At 37.3% G+C, this 12,191-nt stretch overlaps 1 protein-coding gene across 4 annotated transcripts in view; it reads right to left on the reverse strand.

Moving 5' to 3' along the window:
* BDP1 (BDP1 general transcription factor IIIB subunit) overlaps window positions 1-12,191 on the reverse strand; it is a 1,439,438-nt gene that overhangs the window by 477,439 nt on the left and 949,808 nt on the right. The gene's annotated exons all lie outside the window — the stretch shown is intronic.

The raw sequence follows: 12,191 nt of genomic DNA on the forward strand, positions 1-12,191 counted from the left end.
TTCTTCTTCTTTTGGTGAAAGTGGATCCTAAATGACCAGAGTGGGCAAGTTCAATAATGTGCCTATGGAAACAAGTTGGAGGAATGAGTTTATCACCACGCATTAATTTATTACGTTCTAAAGATAGTTCATCAGAAATTTTCCGAAAAAGTTGAAGTTTATCGGGTATACTCTTTTCTTTCGGCCAACCGGAAGTAACCATTTGTACAACATCCTTTAGAACATTATCGTTGTATAGTTCTTTCACCCAATCATGCTCATCTTTACAAATGCTTGAATCGCCAATGTAGGCGATGAAACATTCTTCAATCTCTGACTCCCATTCAAATTCATCACAGTCCTTGATTGGAAGTCTAAAGAGACAATCTGCTCTAGAATTTTTCCCGCCTGGAATATATTCTACAGAAAAGGAAAATTCTAAAAGTCTTGTTGAAAGTCTAGCTATGCGGGCAGTGGTGTGTTTTAACTTCCTTCCTGATAATATATCTACCAGGGGACGATGATTGGTCCGTAAGGTAAAAGGCCTTCCCCACAAATATGCTCTAAATTTCTCTACGCTCCATACGCATGCTAGGGGTTCTTTCTCTATAACAGAATATTTACGTTCAGGTGAACGCACAGTTCTAGAGGCAAAGCCAACAGTTGTTTCATGAGTAGTGTTGAGTTGGGTCAAAACGGCTCCTAAACCATATTCTGATGCATCTACGGTAACAAAAGTGTTTCTGCCTTCTACGAATGGTTGAAGAGCTGGTGCTGAAGTAATGTCTTTCTTAATTTTCTCGAAAGTATGTTGGCATAAGTCTGACCATACAAATTTCTCACCTTTTTTTTAGTAAAACCTTAAAGCATTCAGTGATTGTAGCAAAATTCCGCATGAATTTCGCATAAAATTCGCAAAGGCCTAGAAAAGACAACTGCTCTCTATTCTGAGGAGCGGGTGCATCTACAATACTTCTTACCAAACTAGGTTTTGGTTTTATACCTCGTTCCGAAAACACGTGTCCAAGGTATTCAATTTCTTTTGTTTTGAAAGCGCACTTATCTTTTCGTAATGTGACACCTCTTTTCTCTAAAGTCTCCAAAACATTGTTTAGTGATTGGTCATGTTCTTTCTCATTAACAGCAAATATTAAAATGTCATCTTGAAAAATTGCAACATGTTCATTACCAGTGAACATGTCTGACAGGAGTCTTTGGAAGACTGCAGCCGCAGAAGCAATGCCAAATGGCATGCGACAGAATTGGAAAACTCCATCAGGAGTTACAAATGCGGTCAAATGGCGGAAACTTTCATCTAATTCAACTTGGTGGTATGCCGCTCTTAAGTCTAATTTGCTAAACCACTTAGCATGACCAATTTGAGTTATTAAATCTTCAATTCTAGGTAGAGGGTAGTTATCTATCCAAAAAGCTTCATTCAAACTCCTCATAGCCACACACATGCGTAATTCCCCATTCTTTTTCTTCGCTAAAACAATCGGAGATGACCACAAAGTTCCATCAGTTTTTTCAATAATACCTTGTGAACACATGTCATTAAGCATGGTAGAAAGATCATTTCTCACACTGAAAGGTATATTGCGTAGTTTATGCTTTACGGGAACAACATCATGTTTAACCTTAATGCAATAGGTAAAATCTGAGATTTTACCTAACTTATCTTGAAAGACTTTGCTAAATTTTTTTACCCATATGTTGTCAAGATCACATACTGAACTTAGCCTTTTTTTCTCAAAGGAAATAGGTTGTTCTAGACCTGGTCTAATCGTAATACCAAATTAAGCTGGGTGAATTAAACCCAAAACATTGATCCCTTTTTTTGCAACATATACCTTACCATTGATTGATTCATTTGAAATCTTAATGTCAGCCCAAAAAAAAAACAATAAGGTCTACTTTGCTTCCTTCAAATGCTACAGTAAGGATATCTGGAGGAAGCAAAGTTCTGTTGATCCAATATTTTTCAAAGATATCATTAGAGATAACGGTTATACATGCACCAGTGTCAACCAACAGTTGTATGGCATGACCTTCAATGGAAACATTAAGATTCGGATCAACTACTAAGTTTTCATCATTTGAATTAACACATCTAACACCCAAGAGAAATTCTTGGTTATTTTCCGGGTTCTCCTCATCAAAGTTGTTACCAAAATCATTTAAAACACAACGGATATTAGTCGGTTTCCCTGTTCTGCACATTTTTTGAAAATGACCAATTTTACTACATTTCTTGCACTGTTGGCCCAACGCAGGACAAAATTTAAAGGAAGAAACAGGAGTAGGAGAACCACATCTATAACAAAATATCTTCTGAAATTGCTGAACAGACACATTTTGCTTGTTAAATGATCTGGGTTTGAAATTGCTTAAAGGGTTCTTAGTAGTAGGATTAGGTTTGTTGATGACAGCACCTGAAATGGAAGATTTGGCTAAAGACTCCTCCAGTATCTTTGCGTCGATGGTGGATTCTTCAATACTTTTAGCTATGTCTATAGCTTTATCTAAAGTTGGATTTTTGCATGCAAGTAATCTTTGTTGTATGTTTTTAGAGTAGCATCTAGCTACTAACTGGTCACGTATCAGTTCTGCAGTGAAATTATCGAATTCACACTTTGAAGCTAATATTTTCAGTGCAGTGACATAAGTGTCTATACTCTCGTTGGGTTGCTGTGTCCTAGTAAAAAATTTGTACCTATGTACCACCATGTTTTTTGTCTTTGGAAAATATTTATCCAATTGAGCAACAGCAGACTCAAATTCATCTAAATCTTCATCTTCATTAAGGACATGTTCAGGAAGGTGATCATATATATTCTGGCCTTCCACTCCCAAATGATAATACATGAGGTTTTTCCGTCTTTCTGGCCTGAACTTTTGCGCATCAATAGTGCCTAGGTATGCCTTAAAAGATCTGAGCCATACATTCCATTCCAAGGGTGGATCCCCAGGGTCTTGTAGGAATGGTGCTGGTGCCTGAACGCTTTGCATATTGTTAGATGATGATAAAAAAAATGTAACTTGCACTGAAAGTTTCCTTGGATGAGCGTGCAGGTCGCTGTTGTAGAAAGAAGAACAAAAAACAATTAAAAAAAATAATGAAACTTGTGTTAATGTAGAAGAAGCAAAACTTCCACAAGTTACTTTCTTAAATAAACATAAAAGTTGCTGCAGTATTTATTATGTGCCTTCATCTTGTCTCTCCTTTTTTTCCTCTTGTAAAAGACATATGAATTTCCACACGAGAAGTCTTCTTTCTATTCCACACAATTGAACAGTAGTCCTGTTTCTATTGTACTGAATTGAAGGTCCCACAATGCAGTGCGGTAATCTAGGAAAGAAGGTCTCTGTGGTATCGGAGTTTACTTGTTTTTCAGGTACACGTTTAAAAGTTTAAATTCTTGTTCTTCAGCAAAGTTACGCTAAGCAATCATGCCTGCTTGTTTATTTAAATGTAGCGCTCGATTTTATCTTCGTCGTACAGATGGAGCGCGTTTGTGGCCATGGAAACAAAACTTGTTTGTGCGCGTGCAGGACTCGTTCCGACTCGCGCCGTCAAACGCGCTGATAATTACGAGAGAGACCGATATTTATAAATAAAAATTCACATTGAAGGAGAAGAAAAAAAAATAAATTATCTCAGCCCTCGCCTCGTGAGGAGCGACTCCGATAGTCTTACCAAATCTCCCTGGCCCCTGTTCAAACAACTTTGTCTTCCTCGTTGTAGAAGAGCTCTTCTTCCCCTAAGGTCCGTGTGCTCAGGTGTCGATCCAGTCGTCGCCAAATTGAAGAAGGGTCGAGGCAGACCTTTTACACACAAAAGGGGTTTATTGTATTCAAAGTTGATCGGACGAATCCGTCTTTACAGGGGCCCAGAGATAACTGCCTGTCGTGGAATCTCCGCGCCTCGCGAGTTCCACGACAGAGCAGCATTCCAAGCACACATCACCACAATTGCCAATAATGACAGAAGTTACCCGGTTGCCAGGCATTTTGAAAAAAATCATCAGAGTGATCCTGCACTGATGCAATATAGTTGCATAGCTGAAGTCCCCAGAAAGAAAAAAGGTGGGAATAGGGAGAAGAACTCCGGAGATTGGAAACATACTTCATACTGGAGTTCGACAGCAAGGAACCAAATGGTTTAAATATAGATAAAGATTTTTCACCTGCCTGTATTAAGAAAAGTAATTTGAGACTGCATATTCAGGATCCATTTTTTCTTTTTAAACATAATTTTTATGCAATAACATAGGACACTGGCACTTTCTAGCACTTTACAAAAAAATGTGTAGCACTTTAGATAATTCAGTTGAATTATTAGCACTAAGCACTTTAGATTTTAGAGAAGTATATGAATTTTAATATACAAATGAACTAGCACTTTAATTATCAAAGTACTGTAAAACCCATTAAAAAAGAAAGAAAGAAAGAAAAAAGAGGGTGTAGAAATTATAAAGTGGAGTATTAGCACTTTAATTGTAAAATTTACTGTCATTTGAACTTTTGTGGACACATCCCCAATAGTTGATAGCCAGCCAAGAACACGTTTCATAAGAGATTTTTACACAAATGTAAGAAAATATGATTTTTTCTTGTTATTGATTCCATTATCTGTTAAGGTTAGAATACATGATGAATTATACTGCTCAAACTGAGGTATGGTTATCGAGTATGCACTTGCACTTTGGAAATGGTAAAAAACTTTACTGAATACCAGTAGGCAAACATGTTCCAATATGGTGCCTGAAAAACTGTGTAATGACAATCAATGTGCCAATAAGTTGTTGTCCTTTGTCACAGTTTGTGAATCACTGAAAGTATTTTTAAACCAAATGAAAATGGCGCTCAGCATCGTGAACAAGGCAGCATGCTGCTGCCGAAACGCGTAGATGCCGTAACAGGAATTTAAATACATTTTGAGTTCAAAATTATCTCATGGGGTGCTGAATTATTACCTGATATTGGAGTGGTGATTTTCGGAATAGATATATATATATATATATATATAATATATATATATATATCTATTCACTAAAAAACCATAGGTTTCAGAGACGTTATTGTCAGGAATTAGCATTTAAAAAACCTTAGAAATTCATTGGAAATAAAAAAGGTTTCAGGGACGTTATAGTTAGTTGGATATTTGACTCACATAAAACCAGAGAAATTCGCCTGTTATAGTTAGTTGAGCTAACTATAACTCGCGCCCCCGCAATGCACTACTGATGACGTCACATGTTACATCACTCATGACATGGTCCGGAGGAGGCACGAGATCCACATGAGGCCGAGAGGAGGGCTCTCCAGACGGCGCCGAGGATTCTATCAACGGCGTCGAGACTCTCTGTGTCGGAAATTGCCATGACGGCGCCATCGGCATGAAGGGTGCCTGGGCATAGTGCTAGGGCACGCCCAAGTTCAGTGCCAGCGAACCCACGAGACCAGAAGGTGTTCCGGATGGGAAAGCCGCCATTGTAAATACTACATACATATCATTTAAAAAATACGACGGATGTTAAAATTAATAATTGACAATTGTATTTGCATTTGAGTTACTAAATATACCACTGCATTATGCTACTTACCAAAAGGTTCATTGAAACTTGAGTTTACTTATTTGTTGAATTACTTTTTGGATATTTTCCAAACCAGTGAACAGTGCGAGGCACAGAGTGGGTTGTTCTTTCTGTTTATACATCCGTAGTGACAACGGATTCAGTACCTCAGCACCCTTTCAGAACAGACAGAAACGATTCCCAAATTAGAATAAAATAGGTGAGCACCTTTCTCAGTCATTTACATATGTGGGAGTACCAGGTGCATGGGTCAGATGCAAAATGACTTATCTGTGTATACGTCCCGCATAAGATGCAGGCATGTACACGGACCAAAGTGACAAAGATCCTTGAGGAATCCCCAACCTACCTTCACGTGATAGGAGGCGACTTTAATGATGTGGTGTGTATACCCATAAATCACAGGGAAGGGCATACACAGTCGACTGTGACTACCCCACTGGCGCGATTCACAGACACAATGGGACTGACCAATGTATGGAGACGGCTGTACCCACATTCCAAACAGTATTCATAGTACTCCAGGTCAGACAAGGTCTACTACAGACTAGACAACATCTTCATTCCGATTAGCAAGGCTGAGTACCTCGCCAGGGGGATGTCCGACCATTCCCACTATGGATACAAGTGGGACATAGAACCTGGAGACTCAATGCCTGGGATCTGCAGAAGGGGGCATCATACGGGGTATCAGGACAGACACAGATTTTTTTTTAAAGAAAATTATGCTACTGTACAATCCGGGGTCACGCTGTGGGAGGCATATAAAACGAGGTTGAGAGACAGGGCCCAAAACCGTCTAGCATGGGGGAAAAGGAAAGAACATGAAGCACTGGAGCAATTAAAACACCGAATACTTGCTCTAGAGGAACAGGCCATTATACATATGGATCCCCTATTAACCCGACAGTTAGCCGTACTATGACAAGAATATAAAGACTTGATGTGTGATGGCTCTAAAACTCAGGCTCTAGCTACCCTTCACCAGCTATATGAAGTAGAAAATAAAGCAGGGAAATTACTAGCCTGGCTTAGTAGAAGGGAAATGGAAACTAGATGGGTAAGATCCATAAGGGACGCACAGAGACTGATCAACTCCAATGGTGACGAAATAGCAGGGTCCTTTGCTGACCCCTTTGCACCTCACATAAAATTTAAGATTACTTGACTGAAATACCTACCCCGACAATGGATGAAACGAAAGTGATAAACTGGGGTTGGAAGAGAATCTTTCCATTACCAAAGTGAAAGCAGCCATAACTAAAGTATGCTCTGGGAAGACCCCAGGACCAAATGGCATACCAGCCGAATTCTATAAACGATGCACGGACCTATTGAGCCTCTTTCTATTGAATCTCTTCCAAGATGCATACAGTGAGGGCGTTCTCCCACTGGACCTGTGCTTGGCGGTTCATTGACAGAATATCAACAACTAATATATCCCCATCCCACAATATCAAGTAATAAATATAGATGTAAAAAACATCGACATACAATATTTAAAATGGTAGGTACAAAAATATGGAAAACAAATATCGATGTCATAAATATAGTTGTACAAAATATCGTATATATATATATATATATATATATATATATATATATATAAATTAAATAAATTAATAAATGTTAAATATTTGAACAATACAATAAAAAAATAGATTTAATATACATTTTAATAAATATAACAAATAACCTTAATTTAAAACAAGTTAAACACACATATATAATACTATATACATGTATGTTTACTATAAAACAATTACCAAACTAATAATTTTAATGTATTTTATCATTATAAAATGAAAATAAATTATATATATATTCACTGAAAAAACCATAGGTTTCATGCACGTTATAGTTAGGAATTGGTATTTAAAAAACCTTTGAAATTCACTGAAAAAACCAAATGTTTCAGGGGCGTTATAGTTAGGAATTGGCATTTAAAAAACCTTAGAAATTCTCAGAATAAACCATAGGTTTCAGGGGCGTTATAGTTAGCTGGACATTTCCCTCGTACAAAACCCTAGAAATTCCCCCGTTATAGTCATATATATATATAGCTGAACTAACTATAACGTCCAGCGACACCACACCAACCACACCACCACCGCGTCCTCTTGTATCGTGTGGCATCTCCTCAGCACACCATTCAGGCGTCGTATGTTAAGAGCCGTATTACGATGTGGCATGAATCCGGACTGGTCTGGGTGGACCAATGCGGGTAGAACGGAGTGGAGCCTATTGGCGAGAGTTTTCGCCAATATTTTGGGTTCCACATTGAGCAGAGAGATGGGAATTCAGTCTTTTCTGATTTAGTAATGTAAGACGTTACATATCGAGCAACAGCAATGGAATTGTCCGCAGCATACTGAATATCCATGTTAGCGTTCCACATGGATAAAATAACTGGATTGTAGTCATTTATGTATTTCGATTCTTCACTTCTTCTTAAGTTGTAGGTGTTTTTCGGAGACTTTCTTGTGATGGTATGTCGCATAGCTGACATAAAACTGTTCACTCTTCCTTTGGATAATACAGGACGTGGAAATCCAAAACGACATTTGGTATAGAACTTATCCTTTGACTCGTACTTTCGTCGACAGTATTTTCCACACCTGTGGCTTTGAAATCGTAAGACTTGTTGTTTTAAGTTTTTATCTTCTCTGCTATTGGGAAGAGCACATGTAGCATAATCTTCAATGAAAGACAATACAGTTTCATCTGAAACTGTTCCAAATTTGGGGGCGTCCTTGATCCATAACAACATATGTATGTGAGGAGCACCTCTTGCTTGATACTCCTTTCTCCAAAAGAAATCCACAACTTCTCAAAGAGGAGGATTCTTTTTATTGCAGATGAAAGACATCATAGCTTCAAATCTATGATTGAAATATCTGCATACATTGACAGGATCCAAAGAGCACAATTCTCCAGGTGTCTTGTATTCAATATTTTTTATATTGGAATTTGCCTCTCGAAGAAATTCAAGTAAATCATCCCAAGCATACTCAGCACAGCTTAGTGTAACAAACCATGTAGGAGTTCCCAAGTTCCGTAGCATACATTTCAGTTCTCCATGTCGACGGTACCAATATTCATTAGTCCCACGCTGACATGCCATCAGATTAATCAACTGAGATTCTAAAAGATCATCTCTCTGATGCACTTTATCCATTAATCCTTTGCAGTTACATTTTGAAGATGCAATCCAGTTTTTAAAATGTGATTTACTGCATATGAAAGTCCAGACAAGTCACTTTCAAACAGAAGATGAAACATATAAGGGATACATTGTCGAAATCTTGGATCTTCTGCACATAATCTTGTTGTCCGATATTCAGATGCAGAAATCTGCACAGGACGTTCATCATATCGTCCACCTTTTCCTGTTGGAAACAACTGTGGGAAACAACGAGCTTCCAAGCTCTCTTCCCATACACTCATGGGACTTCCTGTTGCTTTTTTCATTTGAAACAACTCAATTGTATTCCCCATCACCTCTTTGGAATAAAGTGGATGTACACTGTAATGTTCATAGATCTCTTCACATCTGGACATGTCCACTTTTTCAATTTGTCCACTTAATGTTTCAGTATCTTCTGCTAAATCTATTTCATCTTCTCCTACAAACACATTTCTATAGTACTCATTATTTTTTAGCAGATACAATGATGCCTTTTGCACTTTTCTAACATCCACCAACTCTTGCCAAATTTTCTTATTCTTAGTAGGAACACCATTAACTAGAATGACTAGTGACTCATTTTCTGCATGGTCTACACCAATAGTTTCAATATTTTTCCTTAAATCTAACGGTAAATACACAACTCTTCCTTTCTATCCTCTTTGCAACTCTGATGGAGGTAATTTACCTGTTTTGGGCTCCATACGAACAATAGCCTGAAACGGGTGAACACATTGTATGAGAATAGACTCATACGTATTTAAATCTATCAGCTCTGGTGGAATAGCAACCAACTCTAGATTATTATGAACAGCTCTAGCAGGCATTTTATTCTCATCTAATTTGTTATAACAATATTTGCAAATACGCTGCTCAGATCCCAAATCAAAACAATCCTCTACCAACAAATAAGTTGCAAATTCCACCCACTTATCATTATCTTCTATTTCACTTTTTAAATACAGATTGACAACCCTAGTCTGATTTTTATAGTGACTTCGCCGACAACAAATACAAGAAACATTTGGTCTTTCACCTGAAATTACCTTAAACTTTGTGATTTCATCCTCAAATTTTCCTGTAATTACGGGTTGTACATGGTCTTCAACATTTTGTTCTACTAATGTGTTAGTTTCTTCACTCTCTTGCTGAGGACCAAAGTAACAAAACTCAATATCATCACAGACCTGCTTCACATCTGATACTGACCCATGCAAAAGACCACTGTTCAACTCACTTAACTTTAGTGCTGGACTTCTTGCATAATACAACTTTCTCACTAACTTCCGCATTTGAGTATGATGTACTGCCAGCATTCTGAAATGGTGAAAAACACTTTGACAAACTTTCCTAGAAAGACAAGCCAGAGAATGACCTTGCAAACCAGTATGTTTTCTCACTCTGCAAGGGTCTAGTCCTTGCTACAGCTTAATCTTTTAGATCAAACAAAAGCCAAGATGCACCACACATTTGTGAAAAGCAATCAAATGAAACGATATATGTAGTTCAAATCCAATTGAAAAGACAGATAAGTGTTCCTTAATTTAGTCTTTTTATACCAAGTTCATTGGGCAGTGGACATTTACAATGCGACACAGCCGACGCGTTTCGTCCTGAAACAGGACTTCTTCAGGGCTGTTAAAAATACATAGACATACAATTATAAATACATATATATACAGCAATAAAAAGTGTCACATATTAAATGACAATCTGACAAACAAAACCTACACAAAGACAAACATTTTCCATGAATTTCTATTTTATAGAGAGTAGGTATAACCAAACATGTACAAAGTAGAGGTTGTAATGATATTCCTCAGGTCCATATTGTCTCAGTGGGGCAAACGATGCAAATGGGCTTTTCAACATAACATTTTATATCAAAAAATATATTCACCCAATGCAATTCTTAAATAGAAAACAAATAAGCAAAGATTTCAAGGAAGAAGAGAGGAGGGAAATGAAGGACAAGATGTACGGTATCCTATGCTCCATTTATCAATCTACACATTGTATATTGAGGTGGTAATAGGTTAATTGAAGATTCAAAACAAATTCCACCTATATTTATAGGGAATACCGTAAAAAAGGTAGGTTCTTAATATCCCTACCAGATTGTATGAAAGATCACTTGTATACGTTAAGACCGTTGTTAATACAATGAGGAAAAGATCTTCTATGTAGGTTCTTTTCTTCCATACAAGGTTGTCTGTAATAGGAAACCATATCTATTATTAATAGATGGTATAAGTATTGTTTGGATTACGTTAGCTGAGCGGGCATTGGTGGAAATAGTCTTCCACCTCCCAATGGTTTTGCACATAATAAAAGCAAAGGCCTTCAACTTCAAATAAGTATAAATCTAATAAAGAATTAAGTCTAACTTAAATGGACCCCACTCGAACTTGATTCGAGTGGGCATTTTGTCATATAGTAAATGACACGGGCGTCCATTATTACTGTGAGACAGAAACAAATCTATAAATCTGTCTTTAAAAGTTGAAAAGACAATACGACCACGATAGGTCCCTGTGTAACATACCTTCTCTATATCGAGTGTGTCCTGGACCGTAGATTTTTCATCGGTTTGAATAGCAGGTTTTTAACAACGGTCTTATGGACCTGAGGAATATCATTACAACCTCTACTTTGTACATGTTTGGTTATACCTACTCTCTTGAAAATAGAAATTCATGGAAAATGTTTGTCTTTGTGTAGGTTTTGTTTGTCAGATTGTCATTTAATATGTGACACTTTTTATTGCTGTATATATATGTATTTATAATTGTATGTCTATGTATTTTTAACAGCCCTGAAGAAGTCCTGTTTCAGGACGAAACGCGTCGGCTGTGTCGCATTGTAAATGTCCACTGCCCAATGAACTTGGAATAAAAAGACTAAATTAAGGAACACTTATCTGTCTTTTCAATTGGATTTGAACTACATATATTGTTTCATTTGATTGCTTTTCACAAATGTGTGGTGCATCTTGGCTTTTGTTTGATCTGTTTGATTAAGTTCCCTAGGGAACTAGCATTGTAACAGTGGGTGCTATTCAGAATGCACACACTTCCTTAATTTATGTGTGATAACACTTTATTGGGGAGAACACTTTAAGGGGTGACATTAGAACAGGTGCTGTCAGTTAGAAGGTTCCACTGTTAGCCCTAATAGTACTCTTGTATTATTTCCCTTCTTTAGCACTGACTAAACCATAGACAACCCTATATAGATGAAACTTGAATTTCGATCATTTCTTTGAGATTCAATCATGCCTACATTTAAAGATAGACGACAAGAGCTAGCCCAGGATTTATTCGCCACTGGCCAAAAACCGAGTGGTTCTAATATAAATACCCCAGTAACATAGGGTTTAAAAATAAAATTCCAACGATTAGAAAAGTTAAAAAAAACACGAGATG

The sequence above is a fragment of the Triturus cristatus genome, chromosome 2_1, assembly GCF_964204655.1.
Source record: "Triturus cristatus chromosome 2_1, aTriCri1.1, whole genome shotgun sequence".
Taxonomy (NCBI): Eukaryota; Metazoa; Chordata; class Amphibia; order Caudata; family Salamandridae; genus Triturus; species Triturus cristatus.